Raw genomic sequence first — 25,798 nt, forward strand, 5'->3', positions numbered from 1 at the left:
CACTGTAGTCTCCAACGCCATTGAGCAAACGAGCTGTTCTGCGCCGCTGCACTGCGGCCACGCTGTTGACCACGGCGCTTCGGCTGCCTCTGCCCACACTCCCGGCGGCCAACACTTCACTTGGTGGTCTAACTTGGTCTCTTCTTACATTAGTTCATTCTCATTTTTTTGCACTTCACTCTAATATGCAGACACTTGTGTTGCTCTGAAAATTTGCAAACAAAAACTTTATAAACACAGCGATAAATTACAAAATAAAATAGAATAATAATATCAAAGTATAGCATCAAAATAGAGCACTTAGGTACAAAGTTCTTTCTTTCTCTTTCTTTATTATTATTTTTGTTGTTTTCCGTTGTTGTTCCAGCTTGCAATTGCTCAACACTTTTGTGTGATTTTTTTTGGTCCCATTTCCCTAGTGTTCGAGCACTTTGCCATTTTGCCTAGTTTACATGCATGTTCCGGAACGTTCATCCTTGGCATCATCAGGAGACTGACTGCGTCATGTGAGATAAATGCAGCACTTTAGTTTTGATATATGCAGATATATGTATGTTTGTATGTGTTTGCATGTGTTTTTGTTGTTTCTTGTCATTGTGTGGCAAGTGTTGATAATTTTTGGAGAGTGTACTCATTTGGTGTAGTTTGTAACTAGTAGCGCGAGTAACTAGTTTATCTGTGAGTAAGGAACAGGTGATAATCGCAATGGCACTATGTCCGGGCTATATGGTGGATGCGATAAAACTTTCCATCCGAGCTCCCGTGGCTTCTGACGAGTCATCAACTCAGTGTGTGGTCTGGTGTTGTCCTGGTGGAACACTACACCCTGCCAATTATGGACGCTTCTGGTTGATCGCCTGCTTCAAGCGGTCCAGATGTTCGCAGTAGATGGTAGAATTAAGCGACACCACCACCAGACACACAGCAAAACCTTACTGGCCGTCAATCCCGGCTTGGTCACTGTTTGGAGCGATTCACCGGCCTATATATTGTCGTGTATGATCCATTTTTCGTCGCCAGTCACCATCCGCTTCAAAAATGGGTCGAGTTCGTTTTGTTTCAGCAGCATATCGCAAGCGTTGATTCGGTCCAGACGATTTTTTTGCGTTAAATCATGCGGCACTCAAACATCAAGCTTTTTTGTGTATCCAACCTTCTGCAGATGGTTTAAAATGGTTTGGTGACTAACTTCCATCCACTGGGCGATGTCTCGAGATGCCGGTATTCGTCGTCAAAGGTCTTTCGCCGGCTGGCTTATCCTGGTGTCGTTTTCACCCGTTCCAAATCGTCGAAACCAATCCTCCGCAGTTCGAAGTTATAGAGTACCATCCCCCAAAACACCATTAATCTTATGGAACATTTCTTTATCGGATTTGCCTTTAACGAAGGAAAACTTTAAAATAGCGGGAATTTCGGCGTTAGTGAACTCCATGTTTACACGTCTATAACTGTCCGAATATCCAAACTAATCATGCACAGGGTCGTTTTGTAGGTTATGTCAAGACATTTCAAAGCTGTATAGTATTGCCAGATAGGAGTTCTGTAGCGCTTTAAACATAGCAGCGAAATTCAAAATTCAAAAGGAATGGGGGATATTTGCCAACCTAAAATTTCAGCCTAGTCCCAAAGGAACAAGTGTCAAGATATTGAGAACATTATATTAGAAACCAGTACTTTTGAAAAATATATAAAAATCTCATTTTGAGACACTCTAGCTATTGGATACGTTGGAAACCCTCTCAAAAACACATGAAAAACTTTACTATAGTATCATATGGTCTACTTGGTTAAATCACAACAATCTGGTATAATATGTCACTTTGTTTGCATTATCTGCATACGCCCTTGTGCGCTTCCGTTTTCTTACATAAGTGTCACTTCTGCTATTTTTTTGCACTCTTTGTACATATATTTATCTATGTTTTAGCACAAAACAAGCGGAAGGATATGTCGGTTTTCGACATCATTGCTCACACTGTCGCAATCAGGTTGATACAAAGTCAAAGGGAAAAAGGGGATTCTTTCGAAAAAAATGAAAAAATACAAGTTTTGTATTTATTTTTCCGTAAGTGAAGGACAAAAGGTAAAAAATGCAATCCGAAGATGTGTAGGGTTATATTTCTCATACAAGCAGAGTGGATTGTTGATTTTTATTAAAACAAAGTGTTTAGTTGGCATTTTTTAAATTAAATGAAATGCGTTTATTTAATTAAACGCAAGAGAATAGTTTTCAATAGAATTTAGATACAATATTTATCTGGAAAAATTGGCTTAGAGTGTGCAGAAATTGATCGGGATCTATTCAAAGTATATATATGTATGTATGTATTTATATATTTCTGTTTGTAAAGTCCTTCTGTGTCATATAACAAATTAAAATCATAAAAACTCAAGCCAATGACCAATCACTACCACAACAAATTACAAGTGGGAGAAAGCGCAAAACGACGGTCATATAAAAAATAAATTAAACCAGCGCCGTAATAAATGGAAATCATAAAATCTGTAAATAAAAGTTAAACAGGAACAGATGTATGGAGAATTGATAGAAAAAATATTCTGGATGTTGGGTACTTGAAGTTCTCAAAGAAATTTTTACATTAGGGCGCTTCTTGAATTTCAAGGAATTAATTTTTATTAGTCTGTTACGCTATTGGTTATCTCACGGTCAATGATATCACTTATGAATACCGATTGTGATCACATTAAGGTATTCTGATCTCGAATAACCAATTTATATTGGTTTCAAAAGAAAAAATAAATAGTAAATACTGTTTATATAAGTTGAATATTAGTATACATTTTTGAAAAATTTAAGGATAAAAATATAAACTTAATTTCCAAAGCGACTTTTGAGACCGTATTAACTCAATAGTTTAGGAAAAATCGGTTGAAATATTATTGTAAATTCATTTCAGTTCCTTCCTAATGTGTATAGAAGTCTATATGACCATCTACTTACATGAGTATGAGCGTCAAAACGAAAATTGCTGCATAAATAATGCCAAGAAATTAACAACTCTTGCGAGTGTATAGGGAGCAGCGTCAAACGATTGTATATAAAATAGTGAAGGGAAGGGAGAGCGAAACGAGAAAATTACACAAAAATGGTATACGATTACACTGAAATATAAAAATAAAAGGATGAAAGGCCAAAAGGCTTGGCTAATTCGTGTGAAGTCTTTCTATTTCTTGTTTCTATCAAAAATTCATCATTTACTTGTTGTAATGAGCGTGGAACTCCAATTTCCTACAAGGTTTTTTCGTTTGTTTACGTGAATAATTATGAGTAGGTGACCAACAAGTTCCTGACTAATTGTCCTGGTACGCTTTGAAGCATATTATTGCACGCTTAGTCACTCACAGGTTGAATGTATACGTACGCGGTCGCGAAAAGTATCATAGTTGTGTGATGGGTGGTGCCTATTAAGAAAATAATTCAATTTCGTCAGAACTATGTAATACCCTTATCACCCAAACCAAATTAATTCTTCTTCTTGACTGGCGTAGACACCGCTTACGCGGTTATAGCCGAGTCCAAAACGTATCCCTCCTTCTGGCAGTTTGGCGCCAATTGGTTATACCAAGCGAAGCCAGGTCCCTCTCCACCTGGTCCTTCCATCGGAGTGGAGGTCTCCCTCTTCCTCGGCTTCCACCAGCGGGTACTGCATCGAATACTTTCAGAGCTGCAGCACTTTCATCCATACGAACAACATGATCTAGCCAGCGTAGCCGCTGTTTTTTTATTCGCTGGACTATGTCTATGTCGTCGAATAACACATACAGCTCATCGTTCTATCGTCTGCGGTATTCGCCGTTGCCAATGTTTAAGGGACCATAAATCTTCCTCAAAACCTTTCTCTCGAAAACTCCTAGTGCCGTCTCATCGGATGTTGACATCGTCCACGCTTCTGCACCGTAAAGTAGGACGGGAGTGATGAGAGACTTTTAGAGTTTGGTTTTTGTTCGTCGAGAGAGGACTTTACTTTTCAATTGCCTACTTAGTCCATAGTAGCACCTGTTGGCAAGAGTGACTCTGCGTTGGATTTCCAGGCTGACATTGTTATTGCTGTTAATGCTGGTTCCCTGGTAGACGAAATTATCTACAACTTCAAAGTTATGACTGACAACAGTGACGTGGGAGCCAAGACGCGAATGCGCTGACTGTTTGTTTGATGACAGGAGATATTTCATCTTGTCCTCGTTCACCTCCAGACCCATACGCTTCGCTTCCTTATCCTGGCGGGAAAAAGCAGAACTAACGGCGCGGGTGTTGTTTCCAATGATATCGATATCATCGGCGTACGCCAGTAGCTGTACACTCTTGTAGAAGATTGTACCTTCTCTATTTAGCTCTGCAGCTCGTATAATTTTTTCCAGCATCAAGTTAAAGAAGTCGCACGATAGTGAGTCACTTTGTCTGAAACCTCGTCTGGTGTTTTGGTGTTGCTCGTTTCATTAGCTGATTGCAATATCGCTACGAACGTATATATTACAACTAAGGTCTTTGTCGCAGAGTTGCATTTCATTTTCAAGTCGCTTAAAATTCAATAAAAAATAATGTAGATTTTTATTTTGTATAAAAAATCGTACTTAATCAGCGTTTATTCGATCAGATGCCGGTTAATTGATCAAATTAGCTCCTGTGTGAAAAGGCTATAAGTTCGTTGGGTCGTATCGTGCTGTCAGAAGACTTACTTGATTCAAAATGTGTTAAAAATTCTCATATGGACCTATTAGTTCTATATTAGACTAGCTTTCAAAGTAATTAGTCTCTGTCTAGTTGCAAAATTCTGATCAATTTTAATATACCGGATGTTACTTACTCAATTTTGATGTACTAAGTTGTTATAAAGACCTCTCTCAGTCAACGTGAATGTGCCTGTTTAAAATTTTTTTTGACCGCATTTCCTACGGGGATGCTACAGAAGAATGTACCTACATATATCTACGTGGCTTGTACATATAATGACGCTAGCTGAAAAATGTCACAAGGGATTTGAAACTCATCAGCTTTGATGACCAACCAAGTTGTATGGAGAGTAGCCAATGGCGTACAAAATAAATGAAGCTGACGGGTAATAATTTCGTGTGCATGTGCAGACAGACACACAAGAACACATACATATAAGCATATATGCAAGGGGATATCGTATGTGTGTTTGAGCTACAAAGCAAATACATCTCGTCGCCATAAAAACTGTAAATAAAGTTAATTGAAAGGAAATCACGCCAAGCCACATTTAATAAGAGCAGCTTCTCATGCATATGTACACGAGCAGAAGAGCGCTATATAACAACTACTCCACTATAAATGCTGTGCGATAAATAAAACCGCCAACAATAACAACAAAAAATAGAAAATAATAAGCAAAGTTCATTGTGGCATGATTAACAAAAGCTTAATGAGTGTATGTTGCCATACAAATAGTTCATTTTAATAGCAAGACAAAATTGTTTGGGGAAATCAAGCTGAAAATAGAACTTGATAATTATAGCAGCAACATTAAATATGTTGATGAGAAAATGGACAACGGTAGGGAGATATACACACATTCTTAGATATGTATGTATGAGTGAGTTGATAAGGAGAAAGTATAACGATTGCTCTAGTTTTGCTGATTTATGAAGCCAAAGCTGACGGAAGCAGAACAAAAACAAGTAAGGAAGGGCTAAGTTTGGGTGTCACCGAACATTTTATACTCTCGCAATTTATTTATTTAATTTTATTGCTATAACAAACAATTTGACTCACATATTCGGCATATATATGATATGAAGTCCATTGAAAGTTTGAAAACCCTAATATTAGGTATATGGGAGCTCGGGGAAGTCATGACCAGATTTCACTAATTTTTGGCACAAAGACATATTATTAGAAAAAGCATATTCCCTCTGAATTTCTTCAAAATATCTGAGAGACTTACCTATATTTTTGGTAATAAATTTATTAGAAGGTTCTCATATTCGATATATAGGGTATTGAAAACTAATGGTCCGATTCCGTTGATTTTTAGAAGGGCGATGCCACTCTTTGAAGCCTGACCGCAAGCGGTCGCACTTAGGCCATTATTAGGCCCATTGTGCTCCCCGAAGGTACCCTGGTAAGCGTCACCTGAACAACTCGGTCGATTTAACGAAGTTTCTGAGTTTATTCCATCCCTACCGCCCAATTTCTCTCAGATTAGAGTAATGGGAGCCTTGGAAGGTATCTCTTCTTAAACGACAGAAGGCCGGGCATTCGCTGAGATCTAGTGTCTCATCATCTACCGCGCACGTCCTGCATTCCGCCGATTCTACTATGCTAAGTCTCTGCAGGTGGCCTCTTAGAGGCAGGTGCCCCTTGATGACCCCTGTGATACAGCTTACTTACTTACTATATTTTGTAAAGTACTATATATTGTAAAGTAAACGATTAAGATAGTCTTCAAAGTTCTGGTATATAGGAAGTAGCGGTGGTTGTGAACAGATTTGGCCAATTTTCACAACATATCATTGGGAGGCCAAACAGATTTTATGAACCGAATTTCATTGAAATTGGTCGAGTAGTTTCGGAAATATGGTTTTTGGCCCATAAGTGGGGGAACCACGCCCATTTAAAATTTTGTATACCATTCTGAGTGCAGCTCTTCTGTACCATCTTTATAATGAAATTTAAGAGTTCTGGTGGGTTTTCTTACCGAATGAAAGCATTTTTTACTAGTTTTCAACATAACCTTTGTATGGGAGGTGGGCGTTGCATTAATCCAATTGCCTCCATTTTTGGATTGTATAAGGCAGTACCTAAAAAAACGACTATAGAAAGTTTCCTTGATATAGCTGTAGTAGTTTACGCGATATGTACAAAAAACTTAGGGGGGTGGGCTTCATAGTGCGATCCTTCATACCAAATTTCGAACTTAACCTTCTTATGGTCTCAAGAAATACGTCAACCAAGTTACATCAAGATATTTCCATATTTACTCAAGTTATAGCGTGTACGGACGGGCGAACAGACAGACGTCCTGATTTGAACTTTACTCGTCACTCTGATCAATTTGATATATATGAATAGTCCTATATCTAACTCGTTTAGTTTTAGGGCTTGCAACCAACAGTTATGTGAACAAAACTATAATACTCTCTTTAGCAGCTTTGTTGCGAGATAAGCTCGGAAGCTCATGTACATTAGTCGCATAAATATGCTCAAAACTGAGAAAATCACTTACGATGATTACTAATTATAAATAAAATACATAATCAACTACTCTTAAACTCATTATATGTATATGTTTTAGAGACCCTAGTATCCACATGAAAATCCATTGACAACAGTTTAATACAGTGCCCAGCAATAAATCCAAAATGGCGGTGGGTAGCTTTGTGGTGCAACTGTACCGAACAACTACACAGCCTTAGCTAAACAGCCAGTTACATAACACCAACGCTTAAGTCACTATAAATACATACACACACTCCGCAGATTTTTGTGCTCCACTCAACCGTATTGCGGTTGTGATAAATTTGGCGTAAAAGGCTAAAGCGTTGGCGATAAGCGGATTTGCCTTGATTTAAGGCTAATTAATTTGGGACACAAAGCGCGTATAATAATGCACGAAAAAAAGAAGAATACATACCTATATATAACACTGCCCTCTGCATTGCCGAGCCTTTGAGTGTGGCTTTCGCTAAAGCCATTTCGCCCGAAACACTCGAATACTCACTCAACCGTGCATTTATGCCACTTTAGTGGCGGATTTTGTAAATAATTGGAATTAATTTAAGTTAATTTTGTGTAGGAAATAAAATGTGGCTGCCGCTAACAGTACCAATTGCAACAACAACTATACTTTGCATGTACTTCCAGCATCCATATGTTGGTGCGTGGCGTATACGCAACATTTAAATGCAAATATTTTTGCTGTTGAGTTTCATTTGAAAATTGTAGGATTTTTCATGTTATTATATCGTTAGTATTTAGCTACTAAAGATTAATGCACTAGCATTTGCATATTTTGCTGTTTTTTTGGAATCATTTTCAAATATATATATATTTTTTTCTTCAATTTTACTTATCTTTCTACTGTATATTTTTTCTATTATAAATTATATATATAGTATCAAGTTTTATTACTTCGCTTGTTTCGATATGTTATCACTCCTCTGTGTGTATGTTTCATCACCGTTGTAATTTCGAAATGTAGACAGGCAGTTGGTAGTAAAGACAAAAATCGTTAAAAGCAAATTCTTGTTGCCATTTTCTTTTACATTTAATTTTGCAAGTTGAGGATTTTTTATTTGTTTAAAGTGCCAAAAATTATTACGGATATTTTAAAAATAAGTATTTAATTGAGAGTATACTTGTGGATGCAGCATAGGGTACACTTAACCAAGCATACTCTGTTAAGCACAGGTAATGAAGAAAGCATATTCAGCATATGGCTGAAAGAAGCCCATAGAGAAGAATATATTTGCAAATCGTACCTATTTGATCATAGTAAAAAACCACATTATTTTTGCCAAGAATTCGACAAAATGGAGAAAAGAGTAGTCGATATAGATGACACCTTGTGAATACCCAAAAACCGTGATCATCACTTCTACGGTTGCTTTTACAGTCTTCTGGTTAGTGGGTGAAGTGCAATGCTTACAATTTCCTGGTCTCTGGTTCCCGAAGGATAATTATTTCATCGACTGACAAGAAACGACATATAAACTCCTCTGTCTAACACATGCTGTGAAGAATTTACGCTTGTTGTGTGAATTAATCAAATGTAAAAACAGACGTGTGATCACCATGAAACTCGTTGAACTATTTTTTAATGATCGTTTTCGAGGAAAACGAGTCATCGTATTCAGCATCCAAATATATATGTATGTATATCCTATGAACCACAAAAATCATTATTCAGTACAAATTGATCGTAGTAGGACACTTCGCCCTTCAGTTTAAAAGCAATATTATCATCTGATTCGATCCTTTCATACTTTGTAATCAGTACACATTTGGGGTAAAGAATAATTTCCATGATCAATTATCTATTAAAATATATTGCGAGTGTCAACTGACAGTAGAATAGACTACAGTAGATTGAGTCGATTATACTTCAATGTGTTATTGTGTAACTTGATCGACAAAATTCAAATATTGAGCCATTGGAAAGCATTCATAGCGTTTTCACACAGCCAAATTAATTGATCAATTAAAATTTTGATTGAGAAACCAGTTTTTGCCCTTCGCACTGCCGGCTGCTGATAAGCTGTTATACATTTTTGTTTTTGCTTTTCATAAGAAGTTGGTAAGTTTCATCAGCTGTTTGCAATTTTTATCAGCGACATCTACCGTCGTATAGCGTGAACAAAAACTCGCACACAAAGAACGTATCTATAATTGCAAACACGATCTTTGTCGCAGAGCCAGCATATAAAAAATAATAATTTTATCAACCAGAAACCTTTTGAGAACCATATTTGCCATTTAGGATCCAATTCGTGGACATTGCAGTGTTGGTCAGAATCCATATCATTACTCTCACTCAATATTTTGCTTTCAGTATAACTATGTTGCCGTTTTCAAAAGGATTTGATTTTTTAATATTAAGTTCAATTATAACAATGGAAATTGTCAACTTTCACACAGATCTTCAGATGTTTCCTTTTTACGCCAATAATTCTCGGACCATAGACAATTTACGAAAAGACAGACTACTTTCATTAAAAAAGTAATTTCAAAAGTATAAATTAAAATTAATGATCTGAGATATAAAAGACGATTTTACTAGTATCTTTAGTAGTAATCTTTTAAGAACACTGAAGAAGAAATAGTGACTCGGTTTCGAATAGGTTAGTTTTATTATAAAATTCTGAGTTGTTCATCTCATGTTCCGCTTTACATTTGTACTTAGATAATAAACTAAAATTGTCTTTAAATACTGCTGTCTACATTTGAAACTGCCAAAAAATATGAAAAAAGTATTTTATGTTCTGCGCTCAATATAAATTTGCTGCCGCCTACTGACATGCAATTATTTGCCAAGATAAGCAAAAGTAATTTCAGTTTGAAAAGCATTTGTGCTCTCACAAGCAAGATGAAGCATATTTCATATTTATACAACAAAAGTCAAATATTTTATTTGTCCACCCACACACATGTAAAATATATTGCCGGCTTATCATTTTGCGTAGAAAATTGTGCATACAATATGCAAAGTTTGAAAGCCAATGAACGAGCAAACAGCAAACAGCGCAACACACGAACAAAAGGCAATTGCTTGCGCTGCGCAGTAGACTAGAGTTAGAAAGAAGCAAGTTTGCCAGCAAATCCCTGAGTTGCCAGCAAAAAATAAAATAAAAGTAGCCGCCAAAAGCAGAAGCAATGACATTTAAGTATGTGCGCCTAAATGTATGCAACTAAAAGTAGTTTCTAGCATTTTCGTTACATATGCGCAGGCGTGCAGGCAACTTAGTTGCATATATCGCCTGTATATGCTAGTTCTTCTTCTTGTTATTATTATTTCATTTCAGCCTGTTGAGACAAAGTAAAGTTGTCTAAAGTTGGTCTTTTACGAGCAACACGTTTTGTTTTGCGGCATTGCAGCGACCATAAAGCATTTTATAGTGCGCCTGTCTAAGTTTGTTGCATACTCGTATCTCTGTCTCTGCTTCCGGGCAATTTCGGTCTAGCGGTAATTGGGGAATACGAGGTGTAGTGGTTGCGGTTGTTGCTGTTGCTGTTGTGTGCAGGAACTTTTGTGTCTGCAACATACTTGCGCTCAAGCTGTGACAGTATAATTTATATATTAAAAATTGTTGCAGGAATAAAATTTAAAATGCAGCGCCGCAAAGTATGCAAACAATGTCGATGCATGTCAGGAAATGTGAATGAAGGAGACTTTTTGTGAAGTTTTTGAGGAAATAAGGAAATTTTTAAACAGATCCGGAGATAGAGTTATATATATATGTATGTTAGTAGTTGAAAACAGAAGAAAATGCCTCATAGAGGGAGAGCGCAAGAAAGAAAAGCAAGAGAGAAAGAGAAAAAATAGTGTGAGAGAGAAAGAAGTAGTTTGGTAGAGAGGAAGAGGGAGAAATTGAGAGAGAAAAATAGAGAGAGAAAGAGAGAAAAATAGAGAGAGAGAGAAAAAGAGAAAATATATAGAGAAAATGAGAGTGTGAGAAAAAAATTAACGGAACTAGAGTTAGAAAAAAGAAGAAAAATCAGGGTAGAGGGGAGAGGGGAGAGAACGAGAAAAATATTTTAAGGTAGTGAGGGAGAGGGAGAAAGAGAGATAGAAGGAGTAAATGAGAGAGAACGGAACTAGAGTTTGTAAAAGGAGTAATAGAAAAATTGAGGAGGACGAAAGAAGAAAAAAATAGTGTGAGAGAGTATGAGAAAAAGTGAAGTTAGTAGGTAGGTGATGAGAGAGTTAAAGGGAGAGATAGAGACAGAAAGGAAAAAAGATAGAAAGAGAGGAAATGAGAGAGTAAGAGTGACAATTAGAGAGCAAGAAAAAAATCAACGAAATAAGAAAACAAAGTTAACTTTGAGGGACGAGAACGAGAAAAATATTTTGAAGTATTGATTGAGAAATAGAGACAGAAAAAGAGAAGATAAGACAAACTGCGTGTTAGAAAAAGTAACAAAGAATAAAAGTAGAGCGACAGAGAAAAGTAGTGAGAGAAAGTGAGAGAAAACTACAGTGATCTGGAGAGTGAGAGTGGGAGAGAGGGTGAAAGTGAGAAAAACATGATATGAGAAAGAGAGAAAAACGAACGGAACTAGTGTTACAAATGCACAACTTTGAATGTTTCTACAACTCTATAACGCAAGAATGTTCTTAAAGATTTTCATTGATCAGTAGATAAGGTAATTACAGGTAATATGATACACTATCGCGAAATTTCGTAAGAGAAAATTCAAAGACGAAACAATGTTCGAGAGAAACTACTGATAAATATGAAATACTTTTAGAAGCTAAAACCGGAATAAAATTTCCAAAAACTTAAAATATGAAATACTGAGAGAGAGCGAGAGGAATAATAGGTGTGTTGGATCAACTACAATTATTTAAATTTTCTCTTTAACAACCTGCGGCTTATTAAAATAATTTTTTTTCTCAAAATGACTTAACCCTAAAACTATGCTACGAAAAAAAACATCATACTTTTTATGATTTTATAATTTTACGCTTTAACGCTTGCTTGCGCTTCAAACAATTCCAAGCTAAGGTCACTCACACATCAAATTACTGCGTCGTCAAAAATTACATTACGCTCGGCTAAACTAACTTGGGTATAATTCAAGTTCATTTGCATGTTGCATACAAAAAAAGGTAGTCTACATTTTGGCGTGGATAAAAAACAACTCGAAAGAAAAATCGCTGGCGCATAGAAAGTTTAAAAAGTGCCTAGGGACGCATGTTATGTAAAACGCTGCCACAGTGTGCGCTTTGTGGAGCAAATCAAAAAGGATATGCTAAATAGCGCAGAAGCCGACAATTAAAAGGGAAAACTAAGCTGTGTTGTTTAGGTGTGTGGAAGAATGTGTGTTTAAATGTGACTTGGGATGAAATTGCGACATTTTCCTGCTGAGCAGCAGCAAGTATTACGTGCGTTGAGGCATACTAATAGCAGAAAAAAGGTAGATAATTGTAATTTAGTTGTGAAATAAATGGAAGTTACTTAACGTTGCAGGGTTTAGGCGCATTTTGATTTTTATACTCTCGCAACAAAGTTGCTAGAGAGTATTATTGTTTTGTTCACATAACTCTTGTTTGTAACACCCAAAACTAAACGAGTTAGATACAGGGTTATATATACCAAAGTGATCAGGGTGAAGAATGGAGTTCAAATCCGAATGTCTGTCTGTCCGTCCGTCCGTCTGTGCAAGCTGTAACTTGAGTAAAAATTAAGATATCTTGATGAAACTTGGCACACTTATTTCTTGGCACCATAGGAAGGTTGCCTTCGAAAATGAGCACTGTCACGCCCACAAAATGGCGAAAACCGAAAACACATAAAGTGCCGTAACTAAGCCATAAATAAAGCTATGGAAGTAAAATTTGGTATGAAAGATCACACTATGAAGGGCACATTTGGATGTAATTTTTTTGGGGAGGTGGGCGTGGCCCCGCCCCCAAATAGGTTTAGTTTTAAAAATGGGCGTGGCGTCGCCCACTTATGGGTCAAAAACCATATCTCAGGAACTACTTGACCGATTCCAATGAAACTTAGTTTGTAATAGTTTTTTTATATCCCAATGATATGTTGTGAAAATAGGCCAAATCGCTTCACAACCACGCCTACTTCCCATATACCAGCACTTTGAAGACAATCTGAATCGTTTACATTACAATATATAAAGTAAGCACTAGTGAAGATATCGATGCAGAACTTTGCACAAATACTACGTTTATAGTGGGGCAGCCCCATTTTAAAAAATGCCGAAATCGGACCATAGGTTTTCAAGGCCCCATATATCGAACACGAGGACCTCGGTGCTTCTAATATTATGGTTTCCAACTTTCAATGGACTTTATACAATATATATGACGAATATGTGGGTCAAATTGTGTATTATATATTATAAATAAAGTTAAAGAAATAAATTGCGAGAGTATAAAATGTTCGGTTACACCCGAACTTAGCCCTTCCTTACTTGTTTTTTTAATATTTTTTTTTTGAGGGTTTTGGTGAGATGTTTCTTTATTTGACTCATTTTAAGTACTCTTTTGGTCTCAAACTCTAAACAATTCTAATATTTCCCAGCTTCTAAACTAAATTGTGTCAATTTGTTTATTTAATTATTATTTATGTGATCGATTTATTCAAACGTTCTGCATTTATTATTTATTCGAACTCAAAAATATTAATTACAAAATTTACATATGCAATCGTATAATTTTCTCCATCATATGTGCATTTATTAATCTTCATTAGGCAAATTGTAAGCATACATTAGGGCGCATTTAATTACATTATACATTTTACTGCCCAATTTGCATGCAAATCAACTAATTAAGCATGCGAAACAATTCGATTAAAATATTTGCGCTCATGAATTATACTTATCTTAATTGAAAATGCAGCACAATAATTTATTTGTTGCCAAAAAGCCAAGTGCCAAATGCCTAAATTGAGAGAGATCAAAACTTGAGCATAAGAAATATGCGTTTGTTGTGTGGAATTTCTGCATGCATTAGAAAGCGAATAATTTCAATTTCAATTTCAATTAGACAGCTTGTGGTTTTTAATTATCCAGCGTGGAATTTATGTTGCATATTTGAGTGTAATTAAATTTGATAAAAATAATAAATAAATTGCATTTGTATAATTGGCGCTTTTGCGTATGCATTGGCAAATTTAATTTACTCATTACACGCATAACCAGCAGCTGTGGCACATTTTCGCTGCCGCAACGTCACATACTCGTACTCCACATACATATGCAGTAGTGTTGAACCAAACTAACTAAAATTAATAAACAAATAATAAAAAAACACAAATGCACTCAATCAAAATTGCGCTGACAGCATGAGAAGGACACGTACAGTGGTGTGAATTAATAAGCAACTGTGAGTGAGTGTGTGTATTTGTAAATGAGCTCATGTAAATTGAAATGGAAATGCAGAGCATAGTGTAAATGCAAATAATGCCAAGTACGTGCGGCATTTATGTTGTATTTACACAATTACAAGCTTGCAAATATATAAACCGAAAACATTTTCGCGTTAATATGAGTGTAAATAGACATTTATCGTTTAGTTGAAGCTGTAAAGGGTGTTTCGGTAAGAGGCTGTGTGTTGAAATTTTGGGGAAGACCAGTATTCAGTTTTATTTTGAGTGAGATTAAGATTTTTAAACAAAAAAATATCTTCTTGAGTCACCCTGTACCTTATAAATACCTTAAAAATTAATAAAATATTTTTCTGAGTCACTCTATACTTCATATAACTTCCATACGTTCCACAACGAATTTATATCATTTACGCATCTTATTAAAGATATTAATACGAAAAGTGCAAAAAAATGCATAATTAAAAAAAATATTATTAAGTTACCCTGTACCACATATACCCTACATACGTTCCACACCTAAATTTCAATATATGCGTAACTTATTAAAGATATTAAGGCGAAAAGTGTATAAAATGCATAATTAAAAAATGTTTTGTTTAATCACCCTGTATCAAATGTAGCCTACATAGGTTCCACAACTAAATTACATTATTTGCGTAATTTATTAAAAGTATTACCAGGAAATGTGCAAAAAAGTCCATATTTAATAAAATATTATCTGTAGACACCTAGTTTCCCATTTACCCTACATACGTTCCACAACCAATTTACATTATTTTTGCAGCTTATTAAAGGTATTAACAGGAAATGTGCAAAACAGTCCATGTTTAATAAAATATTATCTGTAGACACCTAGTTTCCCATATACCCTACATACGTTCCACAACCAAATTACATTATTTTTGCAGCTTATTAAAGGTATTAACTCGAAAAGTTTAAAAAATATGATATTTGAAAAGAAATATTACTGAATCACCTTTTGTCACGTTAACCTTAAATAGGTTCCACAATTACATTATTTGTACAGTTTATTAAAAGTATAAACAGGAAAGGTACACAAATTACCATAGTTAATAAAAAAATTATCTGTAGACACCCTCTTCCCCATTTACCCTACATGCGTTCCACAACTAAATTACATTATCTTTGAAGCTCATTCAAGGTTTTAAATCACGAAATGTGCAAAGATTTTCATAATTAAAAAACATTGGGTTTATTGGGTCTCTCTGTACTGCATATACCCTACATACGTTCCTAAACAAAATCACATTATTTTCGCTGTTTTGAAAAGTATACACAAGAAAAGTGTAAAGATTATCATAGATGAAAAATTTTGTTTTTGAGTCACCCTATATACCATATACCCTACACACGTTCCACAACTAAATTACATTTTTTGTTCAATTTATTAAAAGTATTCATTTTTTTTTATTTCACAAAAATTTTAATAAAAAATATTTCGAGTCACCCTGTACTCGACATACCCAACACACGTGTCACAATTAAATTTGCACTATTTGCACAGCTTATTAAAAGTATTAACACGAAAAGTGCAAACGTTTATAAAAACGCACGTCCGAGTGGTGGCTAACCGAATGCGGTAGGCACGCATTCCATACTCGAAACACCTTCCACTCCCGCCCTGAACAGAAAATGGCATGCGGGTGCCCGGTGTTGAGCGCACAATTTAAACGAAATAATTAAAATTATAATTAATTTCAATGCAAATATGTATTTGTTTGTGCACTTAATAAAAATGCGTATTTGCCAGCGCTGAAAATGGTATGTGACACGTATAATGCGCTGTGCTCATTTCGTTTATGGTTGGATTTGCGGATTTTGTTTACTTTCTAAATGAATAGCGGCATTTTTAAGCATGCAACATGCGTTGAGTAGTCGAGTTCTAAGCAAATATGATATGGCAGCATAAATGTGGTAAATTTGTATGAAATTCCTCGTTTCATTTATTGCAATTTTGTGTTGTGGATTGTGGAAATTTCGTGGGCATTTGAAGGATATTATTCATTAAGTATGTTTGGGAGAGCAATCTCTATATTTTTTTCAATATATTTTTTGTGTGATAATATTTTCAGCCTAAATTGAAAGAGCTTTTATCGAAACTTTCAGAAGAGCTTCATCATTGTGTGATAAAAAGTTCGTTAGTCAGTAAAAATTTCGAAAGAAATTAATTATTAAACCAAACTAATTAATTTTAAAATAAAAAATATATAAAAATGTTTGAGCTTTTGAGCTTTCTAAAGAATATCAGTCTAAAAGCTTCAGCTTGATGAGCTTTTATCATGAGTACAGCTGGTATTCAACAAAGCCGTAATCATTTCTATAACCCTTTGGATTCAAATTGTACCTTGTAATGAAAATAGTTTGAGCTTTTGAGCTTTTAAATGAGTATCATCCTTAATTGCATTTTTTGGTGGCACAAAGTGTAGTAAAATTGGGTGGAAGCAAAACTCTATTACTTGTATTACAAAATTTTGGTTCATGTTTTTTTTTCACTTTTAGCTTTTAAAGTTGCACACAACTCAACTTATGTTTAACGTATTTTTGATCTTCTAAAGTTGATCAGAGAAGGGGGAAAGCTGCATTGCACACTGGAGCTTTTTTATGCTTAATTTTAAATAAAAATAGTGTGAGCTTTTGCTCTTTCTAGAGCATATCACACCAAAAGCTTCAGTTTGATGAGCTTTTATCATTACGACAGCTGGGATACAACATAACCGCAATCATTTCTACAACTCTTTGGCTTCTTAATAAACTTTTCAATGAAAATAGTTTGAGCTTTTGAGCTTTTAAAGGAGTATCAACCTCAAAACTTCAGTTGTGTGTATTTTTTATCGCAGATATGTTTTATAAAACTGGGTACATGCAAAACTGTATTACTTTTCTTACACAATTTTGATTATAGTTTTTTGTTCAGTTAGAGCTTTTAAAGTTACACAAATCTCAACGTAAGTTTAAATTGTTTTCGATCTTAAAAATTTGATCAAAGAAGTGGAAAAGCTTCATTGTGCTTCGGAGCATTTTTTATGTTTTAAATTAAATAAGCTTTTGAGCTTTTAAAATGTACAAATCGCAAAATTTTACTTTTAGGTGGTTTTTGTCGACTAAAGAGTAGCGTCCCTAGGAGAAAAGTTAATTGTATCCGATTCCAATTTTTAAGCTCGTTGAAAGTATAGATATAAAGCTCACTTTTGATCACCTTTTAGCTTTCAAATGCCAAAATTTATTTCTTTTTGAGCTTTTATACCTTATATATTGACTTTTTAAGCTACAAGTCATATATAAAGTTTGAGCTTTTGAGCTTTCAAAGCTTTAAGGTTTTAAAATTTATTTTTTTTGATATTTTTTACCTTATGATAATGGCTTTTTTAGGTTCATAAATATATATATTGAGCTTTCAAAGCTTTCAATACCCAAAATTTATTATTTTATGTGTTTTTTTACCTTATAATAATAGATTTATTTGCAAAAGCTAGTTAGTCTAAGCTTACAATTTGGAGCTGCTTAAGTAGCCATGTTGAGAAACTAAAATTTTGGATCCTAATATGTATATAGTTTGCTATCGACAACTTCGTATTTAAACTCAGAGACATTCAACCTGTCGTGTATTAAAATTAAATTATTACACCAATAACAACATCATCATAGCTTCACTAAATTTATTAGCTTGTGGCCAGCACTCAATATTTAAAGCTCCTTTGCACCTGCAACTCCTCCATATTGCTGCATTTTGCTGCTCCACAAACTGCTATGATAAATATTATTTTCAAATATAAATTTAATTTGCACACTACATAATTCAATCATGCCACCAACGCATCAAAGCCATTAATAATGTGCTACCAAATTCTATGCTATGCGCTTACAAGCATCTCTACAGGTGTATAAGCGTGTATGTGCTGGTGTATGCGGTGATGTCCTGCGTACAACCACAATTACAAAGACTTGTGGGCCGTTGAGCCAACCGCTGCAACTAACCAATAAATTATGCAACATCAGCATGCACCTGAGCTGACAAACTAATACCCTAAAACACACACAGCACGCACTAGCACATAACGCTGCATAACAGTGTATGCAAGTTGCTGCTGCATGTAAAATATATAGAAATTTATAAATCTAAAGCGATGCATAGCAGGAAATATATATGTAAAAAGCTTGTTGCATTCACAATTTATATGCACTAAGTAACTGGAATATTTTCCAAAAATAACTATAAAATAAAAAATTCGTCCTGTGAACCCAAAAATGCAACGTTAAAACTAAACAGACACAGGTACTCGTATAATGGTGAACCAGCGAGTGAATTAGAGTGCATGCGACTGGAAATATGTCATAGCTGTATGCAGTTAAGTGCTAGCTTTTGGCATTTCCCAAACTTAAATCGCTGTAGTTTCGAGGTACATATAGTTCCATATAGATGTTTTGTATATAAGCTCCATTGCATAAGCGTCACTTTTCCCCCTGGTTTCTTTCCTGGGTGATATATGACACAAATGCTGTCTGGCAGCGCTCACGTTTTTCGTTCATTCGACGGTCATCATATTTCATTGTGCGCGCTGTTGCCAACCGCATTGCTGCGCGCAAAAAAATATGCTACACATTTATAAAATATATGCACTAGAGAGAGTGCGCTCACGGTACTTCACGGTATTTTCATGGTTCAGGGTTGACATGCTACTTTGAGCAAGCAAATTGTTTGGGTATGTGTGACTGTTTAAGTGTGTCTACGATAGAATCATTAAATGGAATGAGGAGAGTGATATTGATGATAGAAAATTTGTAGTTGAATACCTTGTTGGGTGAACTATTTTAAGGTGATTATGTATCTAAACTATATTTAATATTTCTTAGTTGTGTTTATGTATTAAGAAATATTAGTTTCCTATATGTATTATAAAATTGTTCGAGGAACGTTGCATGCTCGGGAAGGAAAAATATTCGAACAAAATAATATTCTAATATGTATATTAGGTTGGCAAATATCCGCTTCCTTCCGCTGTTTTGCACTTTATTCAATGCTTTATAAAAAAGAGTTACAGTGATCGGATTTAGTTCAAATATGGGCCGTTTCTTTCGCTAATCTGTTTCCATCTAGACGGCAACATCATAATACCCCCTCGTAAAAGCCCACCTTCTTATTTGCGAAGAACTCGGACAGCCATTTTTCACAAGCCACTTTTGAGTTCAACTTTACACCACCAAGGGCGTCGCCATTGCCAGGAACAGGTGGTAATCACTTGGCGCTATGTCCGAGCTATATGGTGGATGCGATAAAACCTCCCATTCGAGCTCCCGTAGCTTCTGACGAGTCATCAACGAAGTGTGTGGTCTGGCATTGTCCTGGTGGAACACTACACCCTTTCTGTTGGCCAATTCTGGACGCTTCTGGTCGATCGCTTGCTTCAAGCGGTCCAGTTGTTCGCAGTAGATGGTGGAGTTAAGCGTCTGGCCATATGGGAGCAGCTTATAGTGGATGATTCCCTTCCAATCCCATCAAACACAAAGCAAAACCTTCCTGGCCGTCAATCCCGGCATGGCCACTGTTTGGGACGATTCACCGACATTCGACCTCGACCGTTTTCGTTTGATATTGTCGTATGTGATCCATTTTTCGTCGCCAGTCACCATCCGCTTCAAAAATGGGTCGAGTTCCTGCGGCACCCAAACATCAAGCTTTTTTGTGTATCCAGCCTTCTGCAGATGGTTTAAAATGGTTTGGTGACTAACTCCCATCTCCTGGACGATGTCAAGGTTTTCCATAGTTTGATCGGTATTCGTCCGCACAGGTCTTCCGTCGGCTGGCTTATCCATGGTGTCGTTTTCACACGCTCGAAATCGTCGAAACCATTCCTCCGCAGTTCGAAGTGATAGAGTACCATCCCCCAAAACACCATTAATTTCACGGAACATTTCTCTAGCGGATTTGCCTTTAACGAAAGAAAACTTTAAAATTGAACGCAATAACCAAACTAATTTTGCACAGCGTCGTATTGAAGGTTATGTCAAGACCTTTCAAAGATTTATAGTATTACCAGAAAAGAGCTCTGTAGCCCTTTATACATAGCCGCGAAATTCAAAAGACAAAAAGGCAGAAAGGGGATATTTGCCAACCTTATATTTTAAGGCCTGTGTCAGAGTTTAAAAAATATATGTGCTAATTTTAGTCAGACCCTGAAATGAGAAATATGACCGAAGATTTCAACGTCCCTTGAATAAAAACTAGGTTGCACATAGTAGAAGTAGTGGCTATCTCTTATACCGTACCATAGGTAATGTCCCGTAGAGGGAGGGAGAGGAAAGAACAGAGCGCAAGAAAAATATATATGGGAAGAGAGTGAAAAATAGACATAGCAATAGAGAAAGAGATTGATATAGATCGAAATACGGACAAATGTAGTGATGATGGGAGAGAAAAGTTATGGAGAGTAGATAAGAGGTATATCTAGAATGGAGAGAGCTAGCGATAAAGGGAGAGTGAGGTAGAGAGAGAGAGAGAGAGTGAGCTAGGGAGAGAGTGAGCTTGGGATTAAGATGAAGATTGAGATTGAGATAGAAATCTGAAAGTTGAGAATAACAATGATTTAAGTATAAAAATATTGTTCAGAAGAAATATATTCACTTTCTCCCGGAATAACATGGTCCAAAACATGCATCAAACTATTATAATTTCATGACTTTATATATCATATATGAACTTAAATTATTACAAATCATCCTTAACTCAATCTTAATAATGATTTACCATTAGCTATATTCAACTTTCGTAATTAATTTTTTCTCGCACAAAACCCTTTGCTCCAACTTCCTAGCCCACCATCTACTTTTGCACCAAAGCTCATGAAGCAGCAATTGTGTACATCTGATTACACCAACTAACTCTCTAGCATTTCTTATCTCCAAGTGCAGTAAAATTACTTGCGAACAATAGGGGAAAAAACACCTCAAATTTATTTGCAAGGACTAAGCAGACAGACATTTTACCTTTTCTTTCTTTCAATTCTCGACCAACAACTCAACTGTCAACGGCGTATTGTTGTCTTGCCGACTGCCTGCCAACTTTGCTGGCTGTCCAACTCGAATGTCATTGCAACGCCATGGAATTGTGTGAGTAGTAAAATTTAATAATACGTAAGCTTGTTAGCAGTTGAAGACAATATTCAACTATCGCTGCGCTGCAGCTGTCCACCCACTACTCACTCTAAGTACAAAGCCGCTAGTCTTTCAAGCATTTATTGCACTCGCCGTCTCAACTCAACTTTGCACAGTGCGAATGCAACAGCATTTGAGGCAGTCTTAAATATTTTTTATCTCAATAAATTCAGCGCTGCGTATTGTTTTCAGCATGCCTGTCGTTGTTCCAGGAACTTCTACTCCAGCTGTAGCTGTAGCTTTTTTAATTCGCCTACTTATATATTATGAGTAGTAGTTCATGAAATACTTAGTAGTCTCTACTATACTCTACAAGTCCATCTCTAGCCTTCGCCAAAGATTTCATCCTTTTTGGCATTGTCTTTTCATTTGCGCCCACTCGCACACTTCGTCACGACTCCGACGCGGTGCAATCGTCGTCTGCCTGACATTTAAAGTTGTTATCTATTGTTTTTCCACTAGGCTTTTGTCTCTACAATTTCATAGTGCCCAGTCGTTACTAAGTATGTATGTGAGTGTAGATGGCTGTAAAATTTCTGAAGTATTGCTTGCAGACAAAAGCATACCTTAGGTAATAAATTTTCGTCTAACTAGCATACATAAGTAGTAAAAAGAATTTTTAATGGTTTAAAAGATAACAATACAAAGGCATAACTCCTCAGGTGACCGAAATGCCGAAAGGCAAGTTTGGAAGATGGGGTTAGAGAGTGTATGGGTCTGTACAATGAAAACTATTTGAACAAAAAGTGCAAAGGTATTATGATTATTTTATACCATTTGGTGGCATGAAATTGCTTAGGATTAAGGTGTAAAGATAGCTCCCTAACTGACATTTCAATAAAAATTAAGTGTTATTTACAATGGTGCCAAAAAGGGTCTGTAACATATTGTACCTTATCTCTCAAGATCTTAGTCTACTGTTAAGAGTTGTCATAGCAACTATAAAATTATGAGTAAAGAGAAATGACAAGATTTTTTTTTGTAAAATGCTAAATATAAATATATGAGGTCTACAACTTTGCTTCCGCCGTTTTCCAATAGATGTCTCTAGGGTCAAGCTCTGGTCGATTAAATCGATTAAATCGTTTTATATCGTCCTTGGACATTTGTGTCTACTTGAACCCAACAAAATATTTGTAAAGGTCTGTTTGCATCCCAAACTTATTCTCAACTGAAAATGTCACTGTTTGAGCCGAATTCTCGAAATTTGCGGGAAATTTTTCTTTTCTTTTTTTAATTCTAAGAAAAGTGCGGCTGAGGCTTATCGACGTTTGTAACATCCACATTTGTAACCGTTTTTATACAAAGAAAAAACGGCGGAAGCAAAAATAAATAATAATAAATTAAGGTGTTAAAAATCAAAATATAAACGTAAATATTTTAAAATTGCATTCAGAAGAATAGTGTATGTAAATAACTAACAATTTTTGTGTAGATATCAGCAATTTTGAGTTATACCAGTTACTAAATTATGCCAGGTTTTGCAATTTCGAACAGTTTCTTTTTACGAAACTCGTTTAGAGATGAAATAACACCTATTATTTGATTATACCAGTTTTTGAAATTTATACTAGTGGTTACGAATAATAGAAATTGCATTCCAATGAAGAGTGTGTGAAAAACTTCTCATTTTGTTGTAACCACTAACTTTATTGAGTTATACCAGTTGTTTATTTATACCAGTTTGGATGTTGTAGCAGTTTCTATCCACTAATGTTTAATTAAAGTGGTATAACGACTATTTTTTATTATACCACTTTTTAAAATTGATACCAATTGTTACGAATATCTAAGTAAAGTGGTATAAATCACAGCCATACTAGCTATATTTTATTATACCAGTGCTCATGATTTATACCAGTTGTTTGTTCTATTCGAGATATTATAAAAATTACTCATACGCCACGCACAACAACGCTTTTTATTAAGTCCAAACACACAAAACTATTAAGAAAGTTCTTAGAACTTCTAATACCTTCAAATCTTCCACGAAATCCTTATTTTTCTCTCATTCCTTTTTCCATTGCTTTTGTGTACCGTTTCATTATGCCTTTGTAGTATTTAAGTGAATTGCATGTCGCTGCTTGTATCACAATTCGCTTCATTTAGCCACTGCATGCACCTTCTTTAGCACCTGCAAATACCTACGCGGTGTACCGTTAGTGCTACGTGCCAAGACGTGACAAATAGCAAGCCACACGACAGCGCTGCACTAGCGCGACCAAACCAAATTCGCCATAAGCTGCGTCGCGAAGCGTGCGTGCGCGCATTCGTGTTGCACGCAACTAGTTTGCAAATTGTAAGTTGCAGTTTATTACAAGTGAATTGAAATTTCATTAGAATTGAAGTGTTTAGTATGCTGGCTGCAATGCGGAAGACTTAGTCAGTGTTGTTGTAGTGTTAGTAGTAAAGCGGAATGAAATTGATTTTGTATTCAGTCCATTGAGAATTGTATTAAGCGGCTTTTGAGTATTACTTGGTTGTATGAAAGCGGATTTGAGCAGTGTAATGTGTTATAGAGACCTACATATATAGTCTTTGGAGTGGATATTAATTTTGTCATAGCTCTACTTGATCCTAGACTGATGTCAGATGCTCTAAAGTTTTCTTCAGCGAGAATCTCAATTTAAGTGATATAGCGAGGAGAGATTCCCTAATAATATATGTAATATATAAACTAACAAGGTTTTTAAATTTTTTTAATTAAATCGCTAAAAGAGTCTACAGCTATCCCAAAAATTGAGTGTCAGACGTGTTTTGACTATTGTTAGAACCGTTGGAATAAGGGCATAATATCTAATAGACATGATTTTGGAGGCGACAACATTAATGTTAACGAATTAATAAATTTTTTCCTCGAAAAACGAAAATTCCCGTTATTTTTTGAACACATCTCGTATTTTTTAATAAGAAATATTAGACCATGGTTTTGAAATATTTTTGGTTTTCTGTTTGATATTCTATATTGAAGTCTTCACAGTCTTCAGAGTAATTTTTTTTCGTCTACAAAGACTTGTCAAAGGAAGGTTACTTTTCCGAACAATCTAAAACTGACTCTATGAAAGGTTAAAGTAACATCACTTCATTTACAAATTTCTAAAATCAGATAGCGCCATAAAAACAGGTTAAATTCTAAATAATTACTTAAAATATAGGCCGAAGACAAGGTCGTCCAGATAGTTGTTACTTATTTGATGAGTTGAATCGAAGAAAATATGTTGAATATTATTTAAGGGGTTAGGGGTAGTCAGAGACACAAAAAATTCGAATTTTCAGTAATTTTTTTTGCTATTAAAACATGTTACTTTACAAAATTAAATAGTTTGACTTGAAGTCACGAAATTTTGAAAAAAAAATTTGACTCAGTTTCAAAAAAAGGTCCTTGTGATGACAATCATAAGTCCTTGAATATTAATCTAAAATCAATCGGATAAGACGTACTTGTCTTATAAATAGATAATTCTGGGACTGTTTGAAGTTTTTTTTAATTAACAAAATGGCGTCCGAAGAAAATTTTTTTTAGATTTTCGGAAAAATATAAACAGTTAATTGGTATTAAAAAAACGAAATTTTTGAAAAACAAAAAATGCTTCGATCAGGCCCTGGATTATTATGTATTCTATGGGCTGTATAAATTTCATTAAAATCTCCTGAGTGGTTTTCGAATTACCGTTGTCACCAGTTCAAAAAACATAGTTTTGAGAAAATGTCTCTCATTTAATGTCTCACCCGAGCGTTTTTGACTGTTCGAGCGCTCTTTGAGGTACTATTTGTCGAATAATTATTGGATCAACTTCAAATTTTCGGAGAATATTTTTAAGATATTACACTAAACGAAAATATATTTTTTGAAAATCCTGACTACTCCTAACCCCTTAATTCGAATATATAAGCTCTAATATGGCTACTTCGCTTAGTTTCACAGTGTCTCATCATGTTAGGTCGGCCTTCAAAGCTGTTTTTTTAAGATTTCTTTCTCCATCTGTTGAATGTTGTATTGGCTATTTTCAGTTGTGAAAAACTTATGCCTTAAAAATAACCAAATTTAGAGAATAATTTTTCTTGCCTTCAT

The 25,798-nt window shown here is 35.4% G+C and overlaps 1 protein-coding gene across 1 annotated transcript in view; it reads left to right on the forward strand.

The window, feature by feature from the left end:
* LOC105209327 (cysteine-rich motor neuron 1 protein) overlaps positions 1-25,798 on the forward strand; it is a 396,142-nt gene that overhangs the window by 214,567 nt on the left and 155,777 nt on the right. The window lies entirely within an intron of this gene.

Source organism: Zeugodacus cucurbitae, chromosome 4 (genome assembly GCF_028554725.1).
Source record: "Zeugodacus cucurbitae isolate PBARC_wt_2022May chromosome 4, idZeuCucr1.2, whole genome shotgun sequence".
Taxonomy (NCBI): domain Eukaryota; kingdom Metazoa; phylum Arthropoda; class Insecta; order Diptera; family Tephritidae; genus Zeugodacus; species Zeugodacus cucurbitae.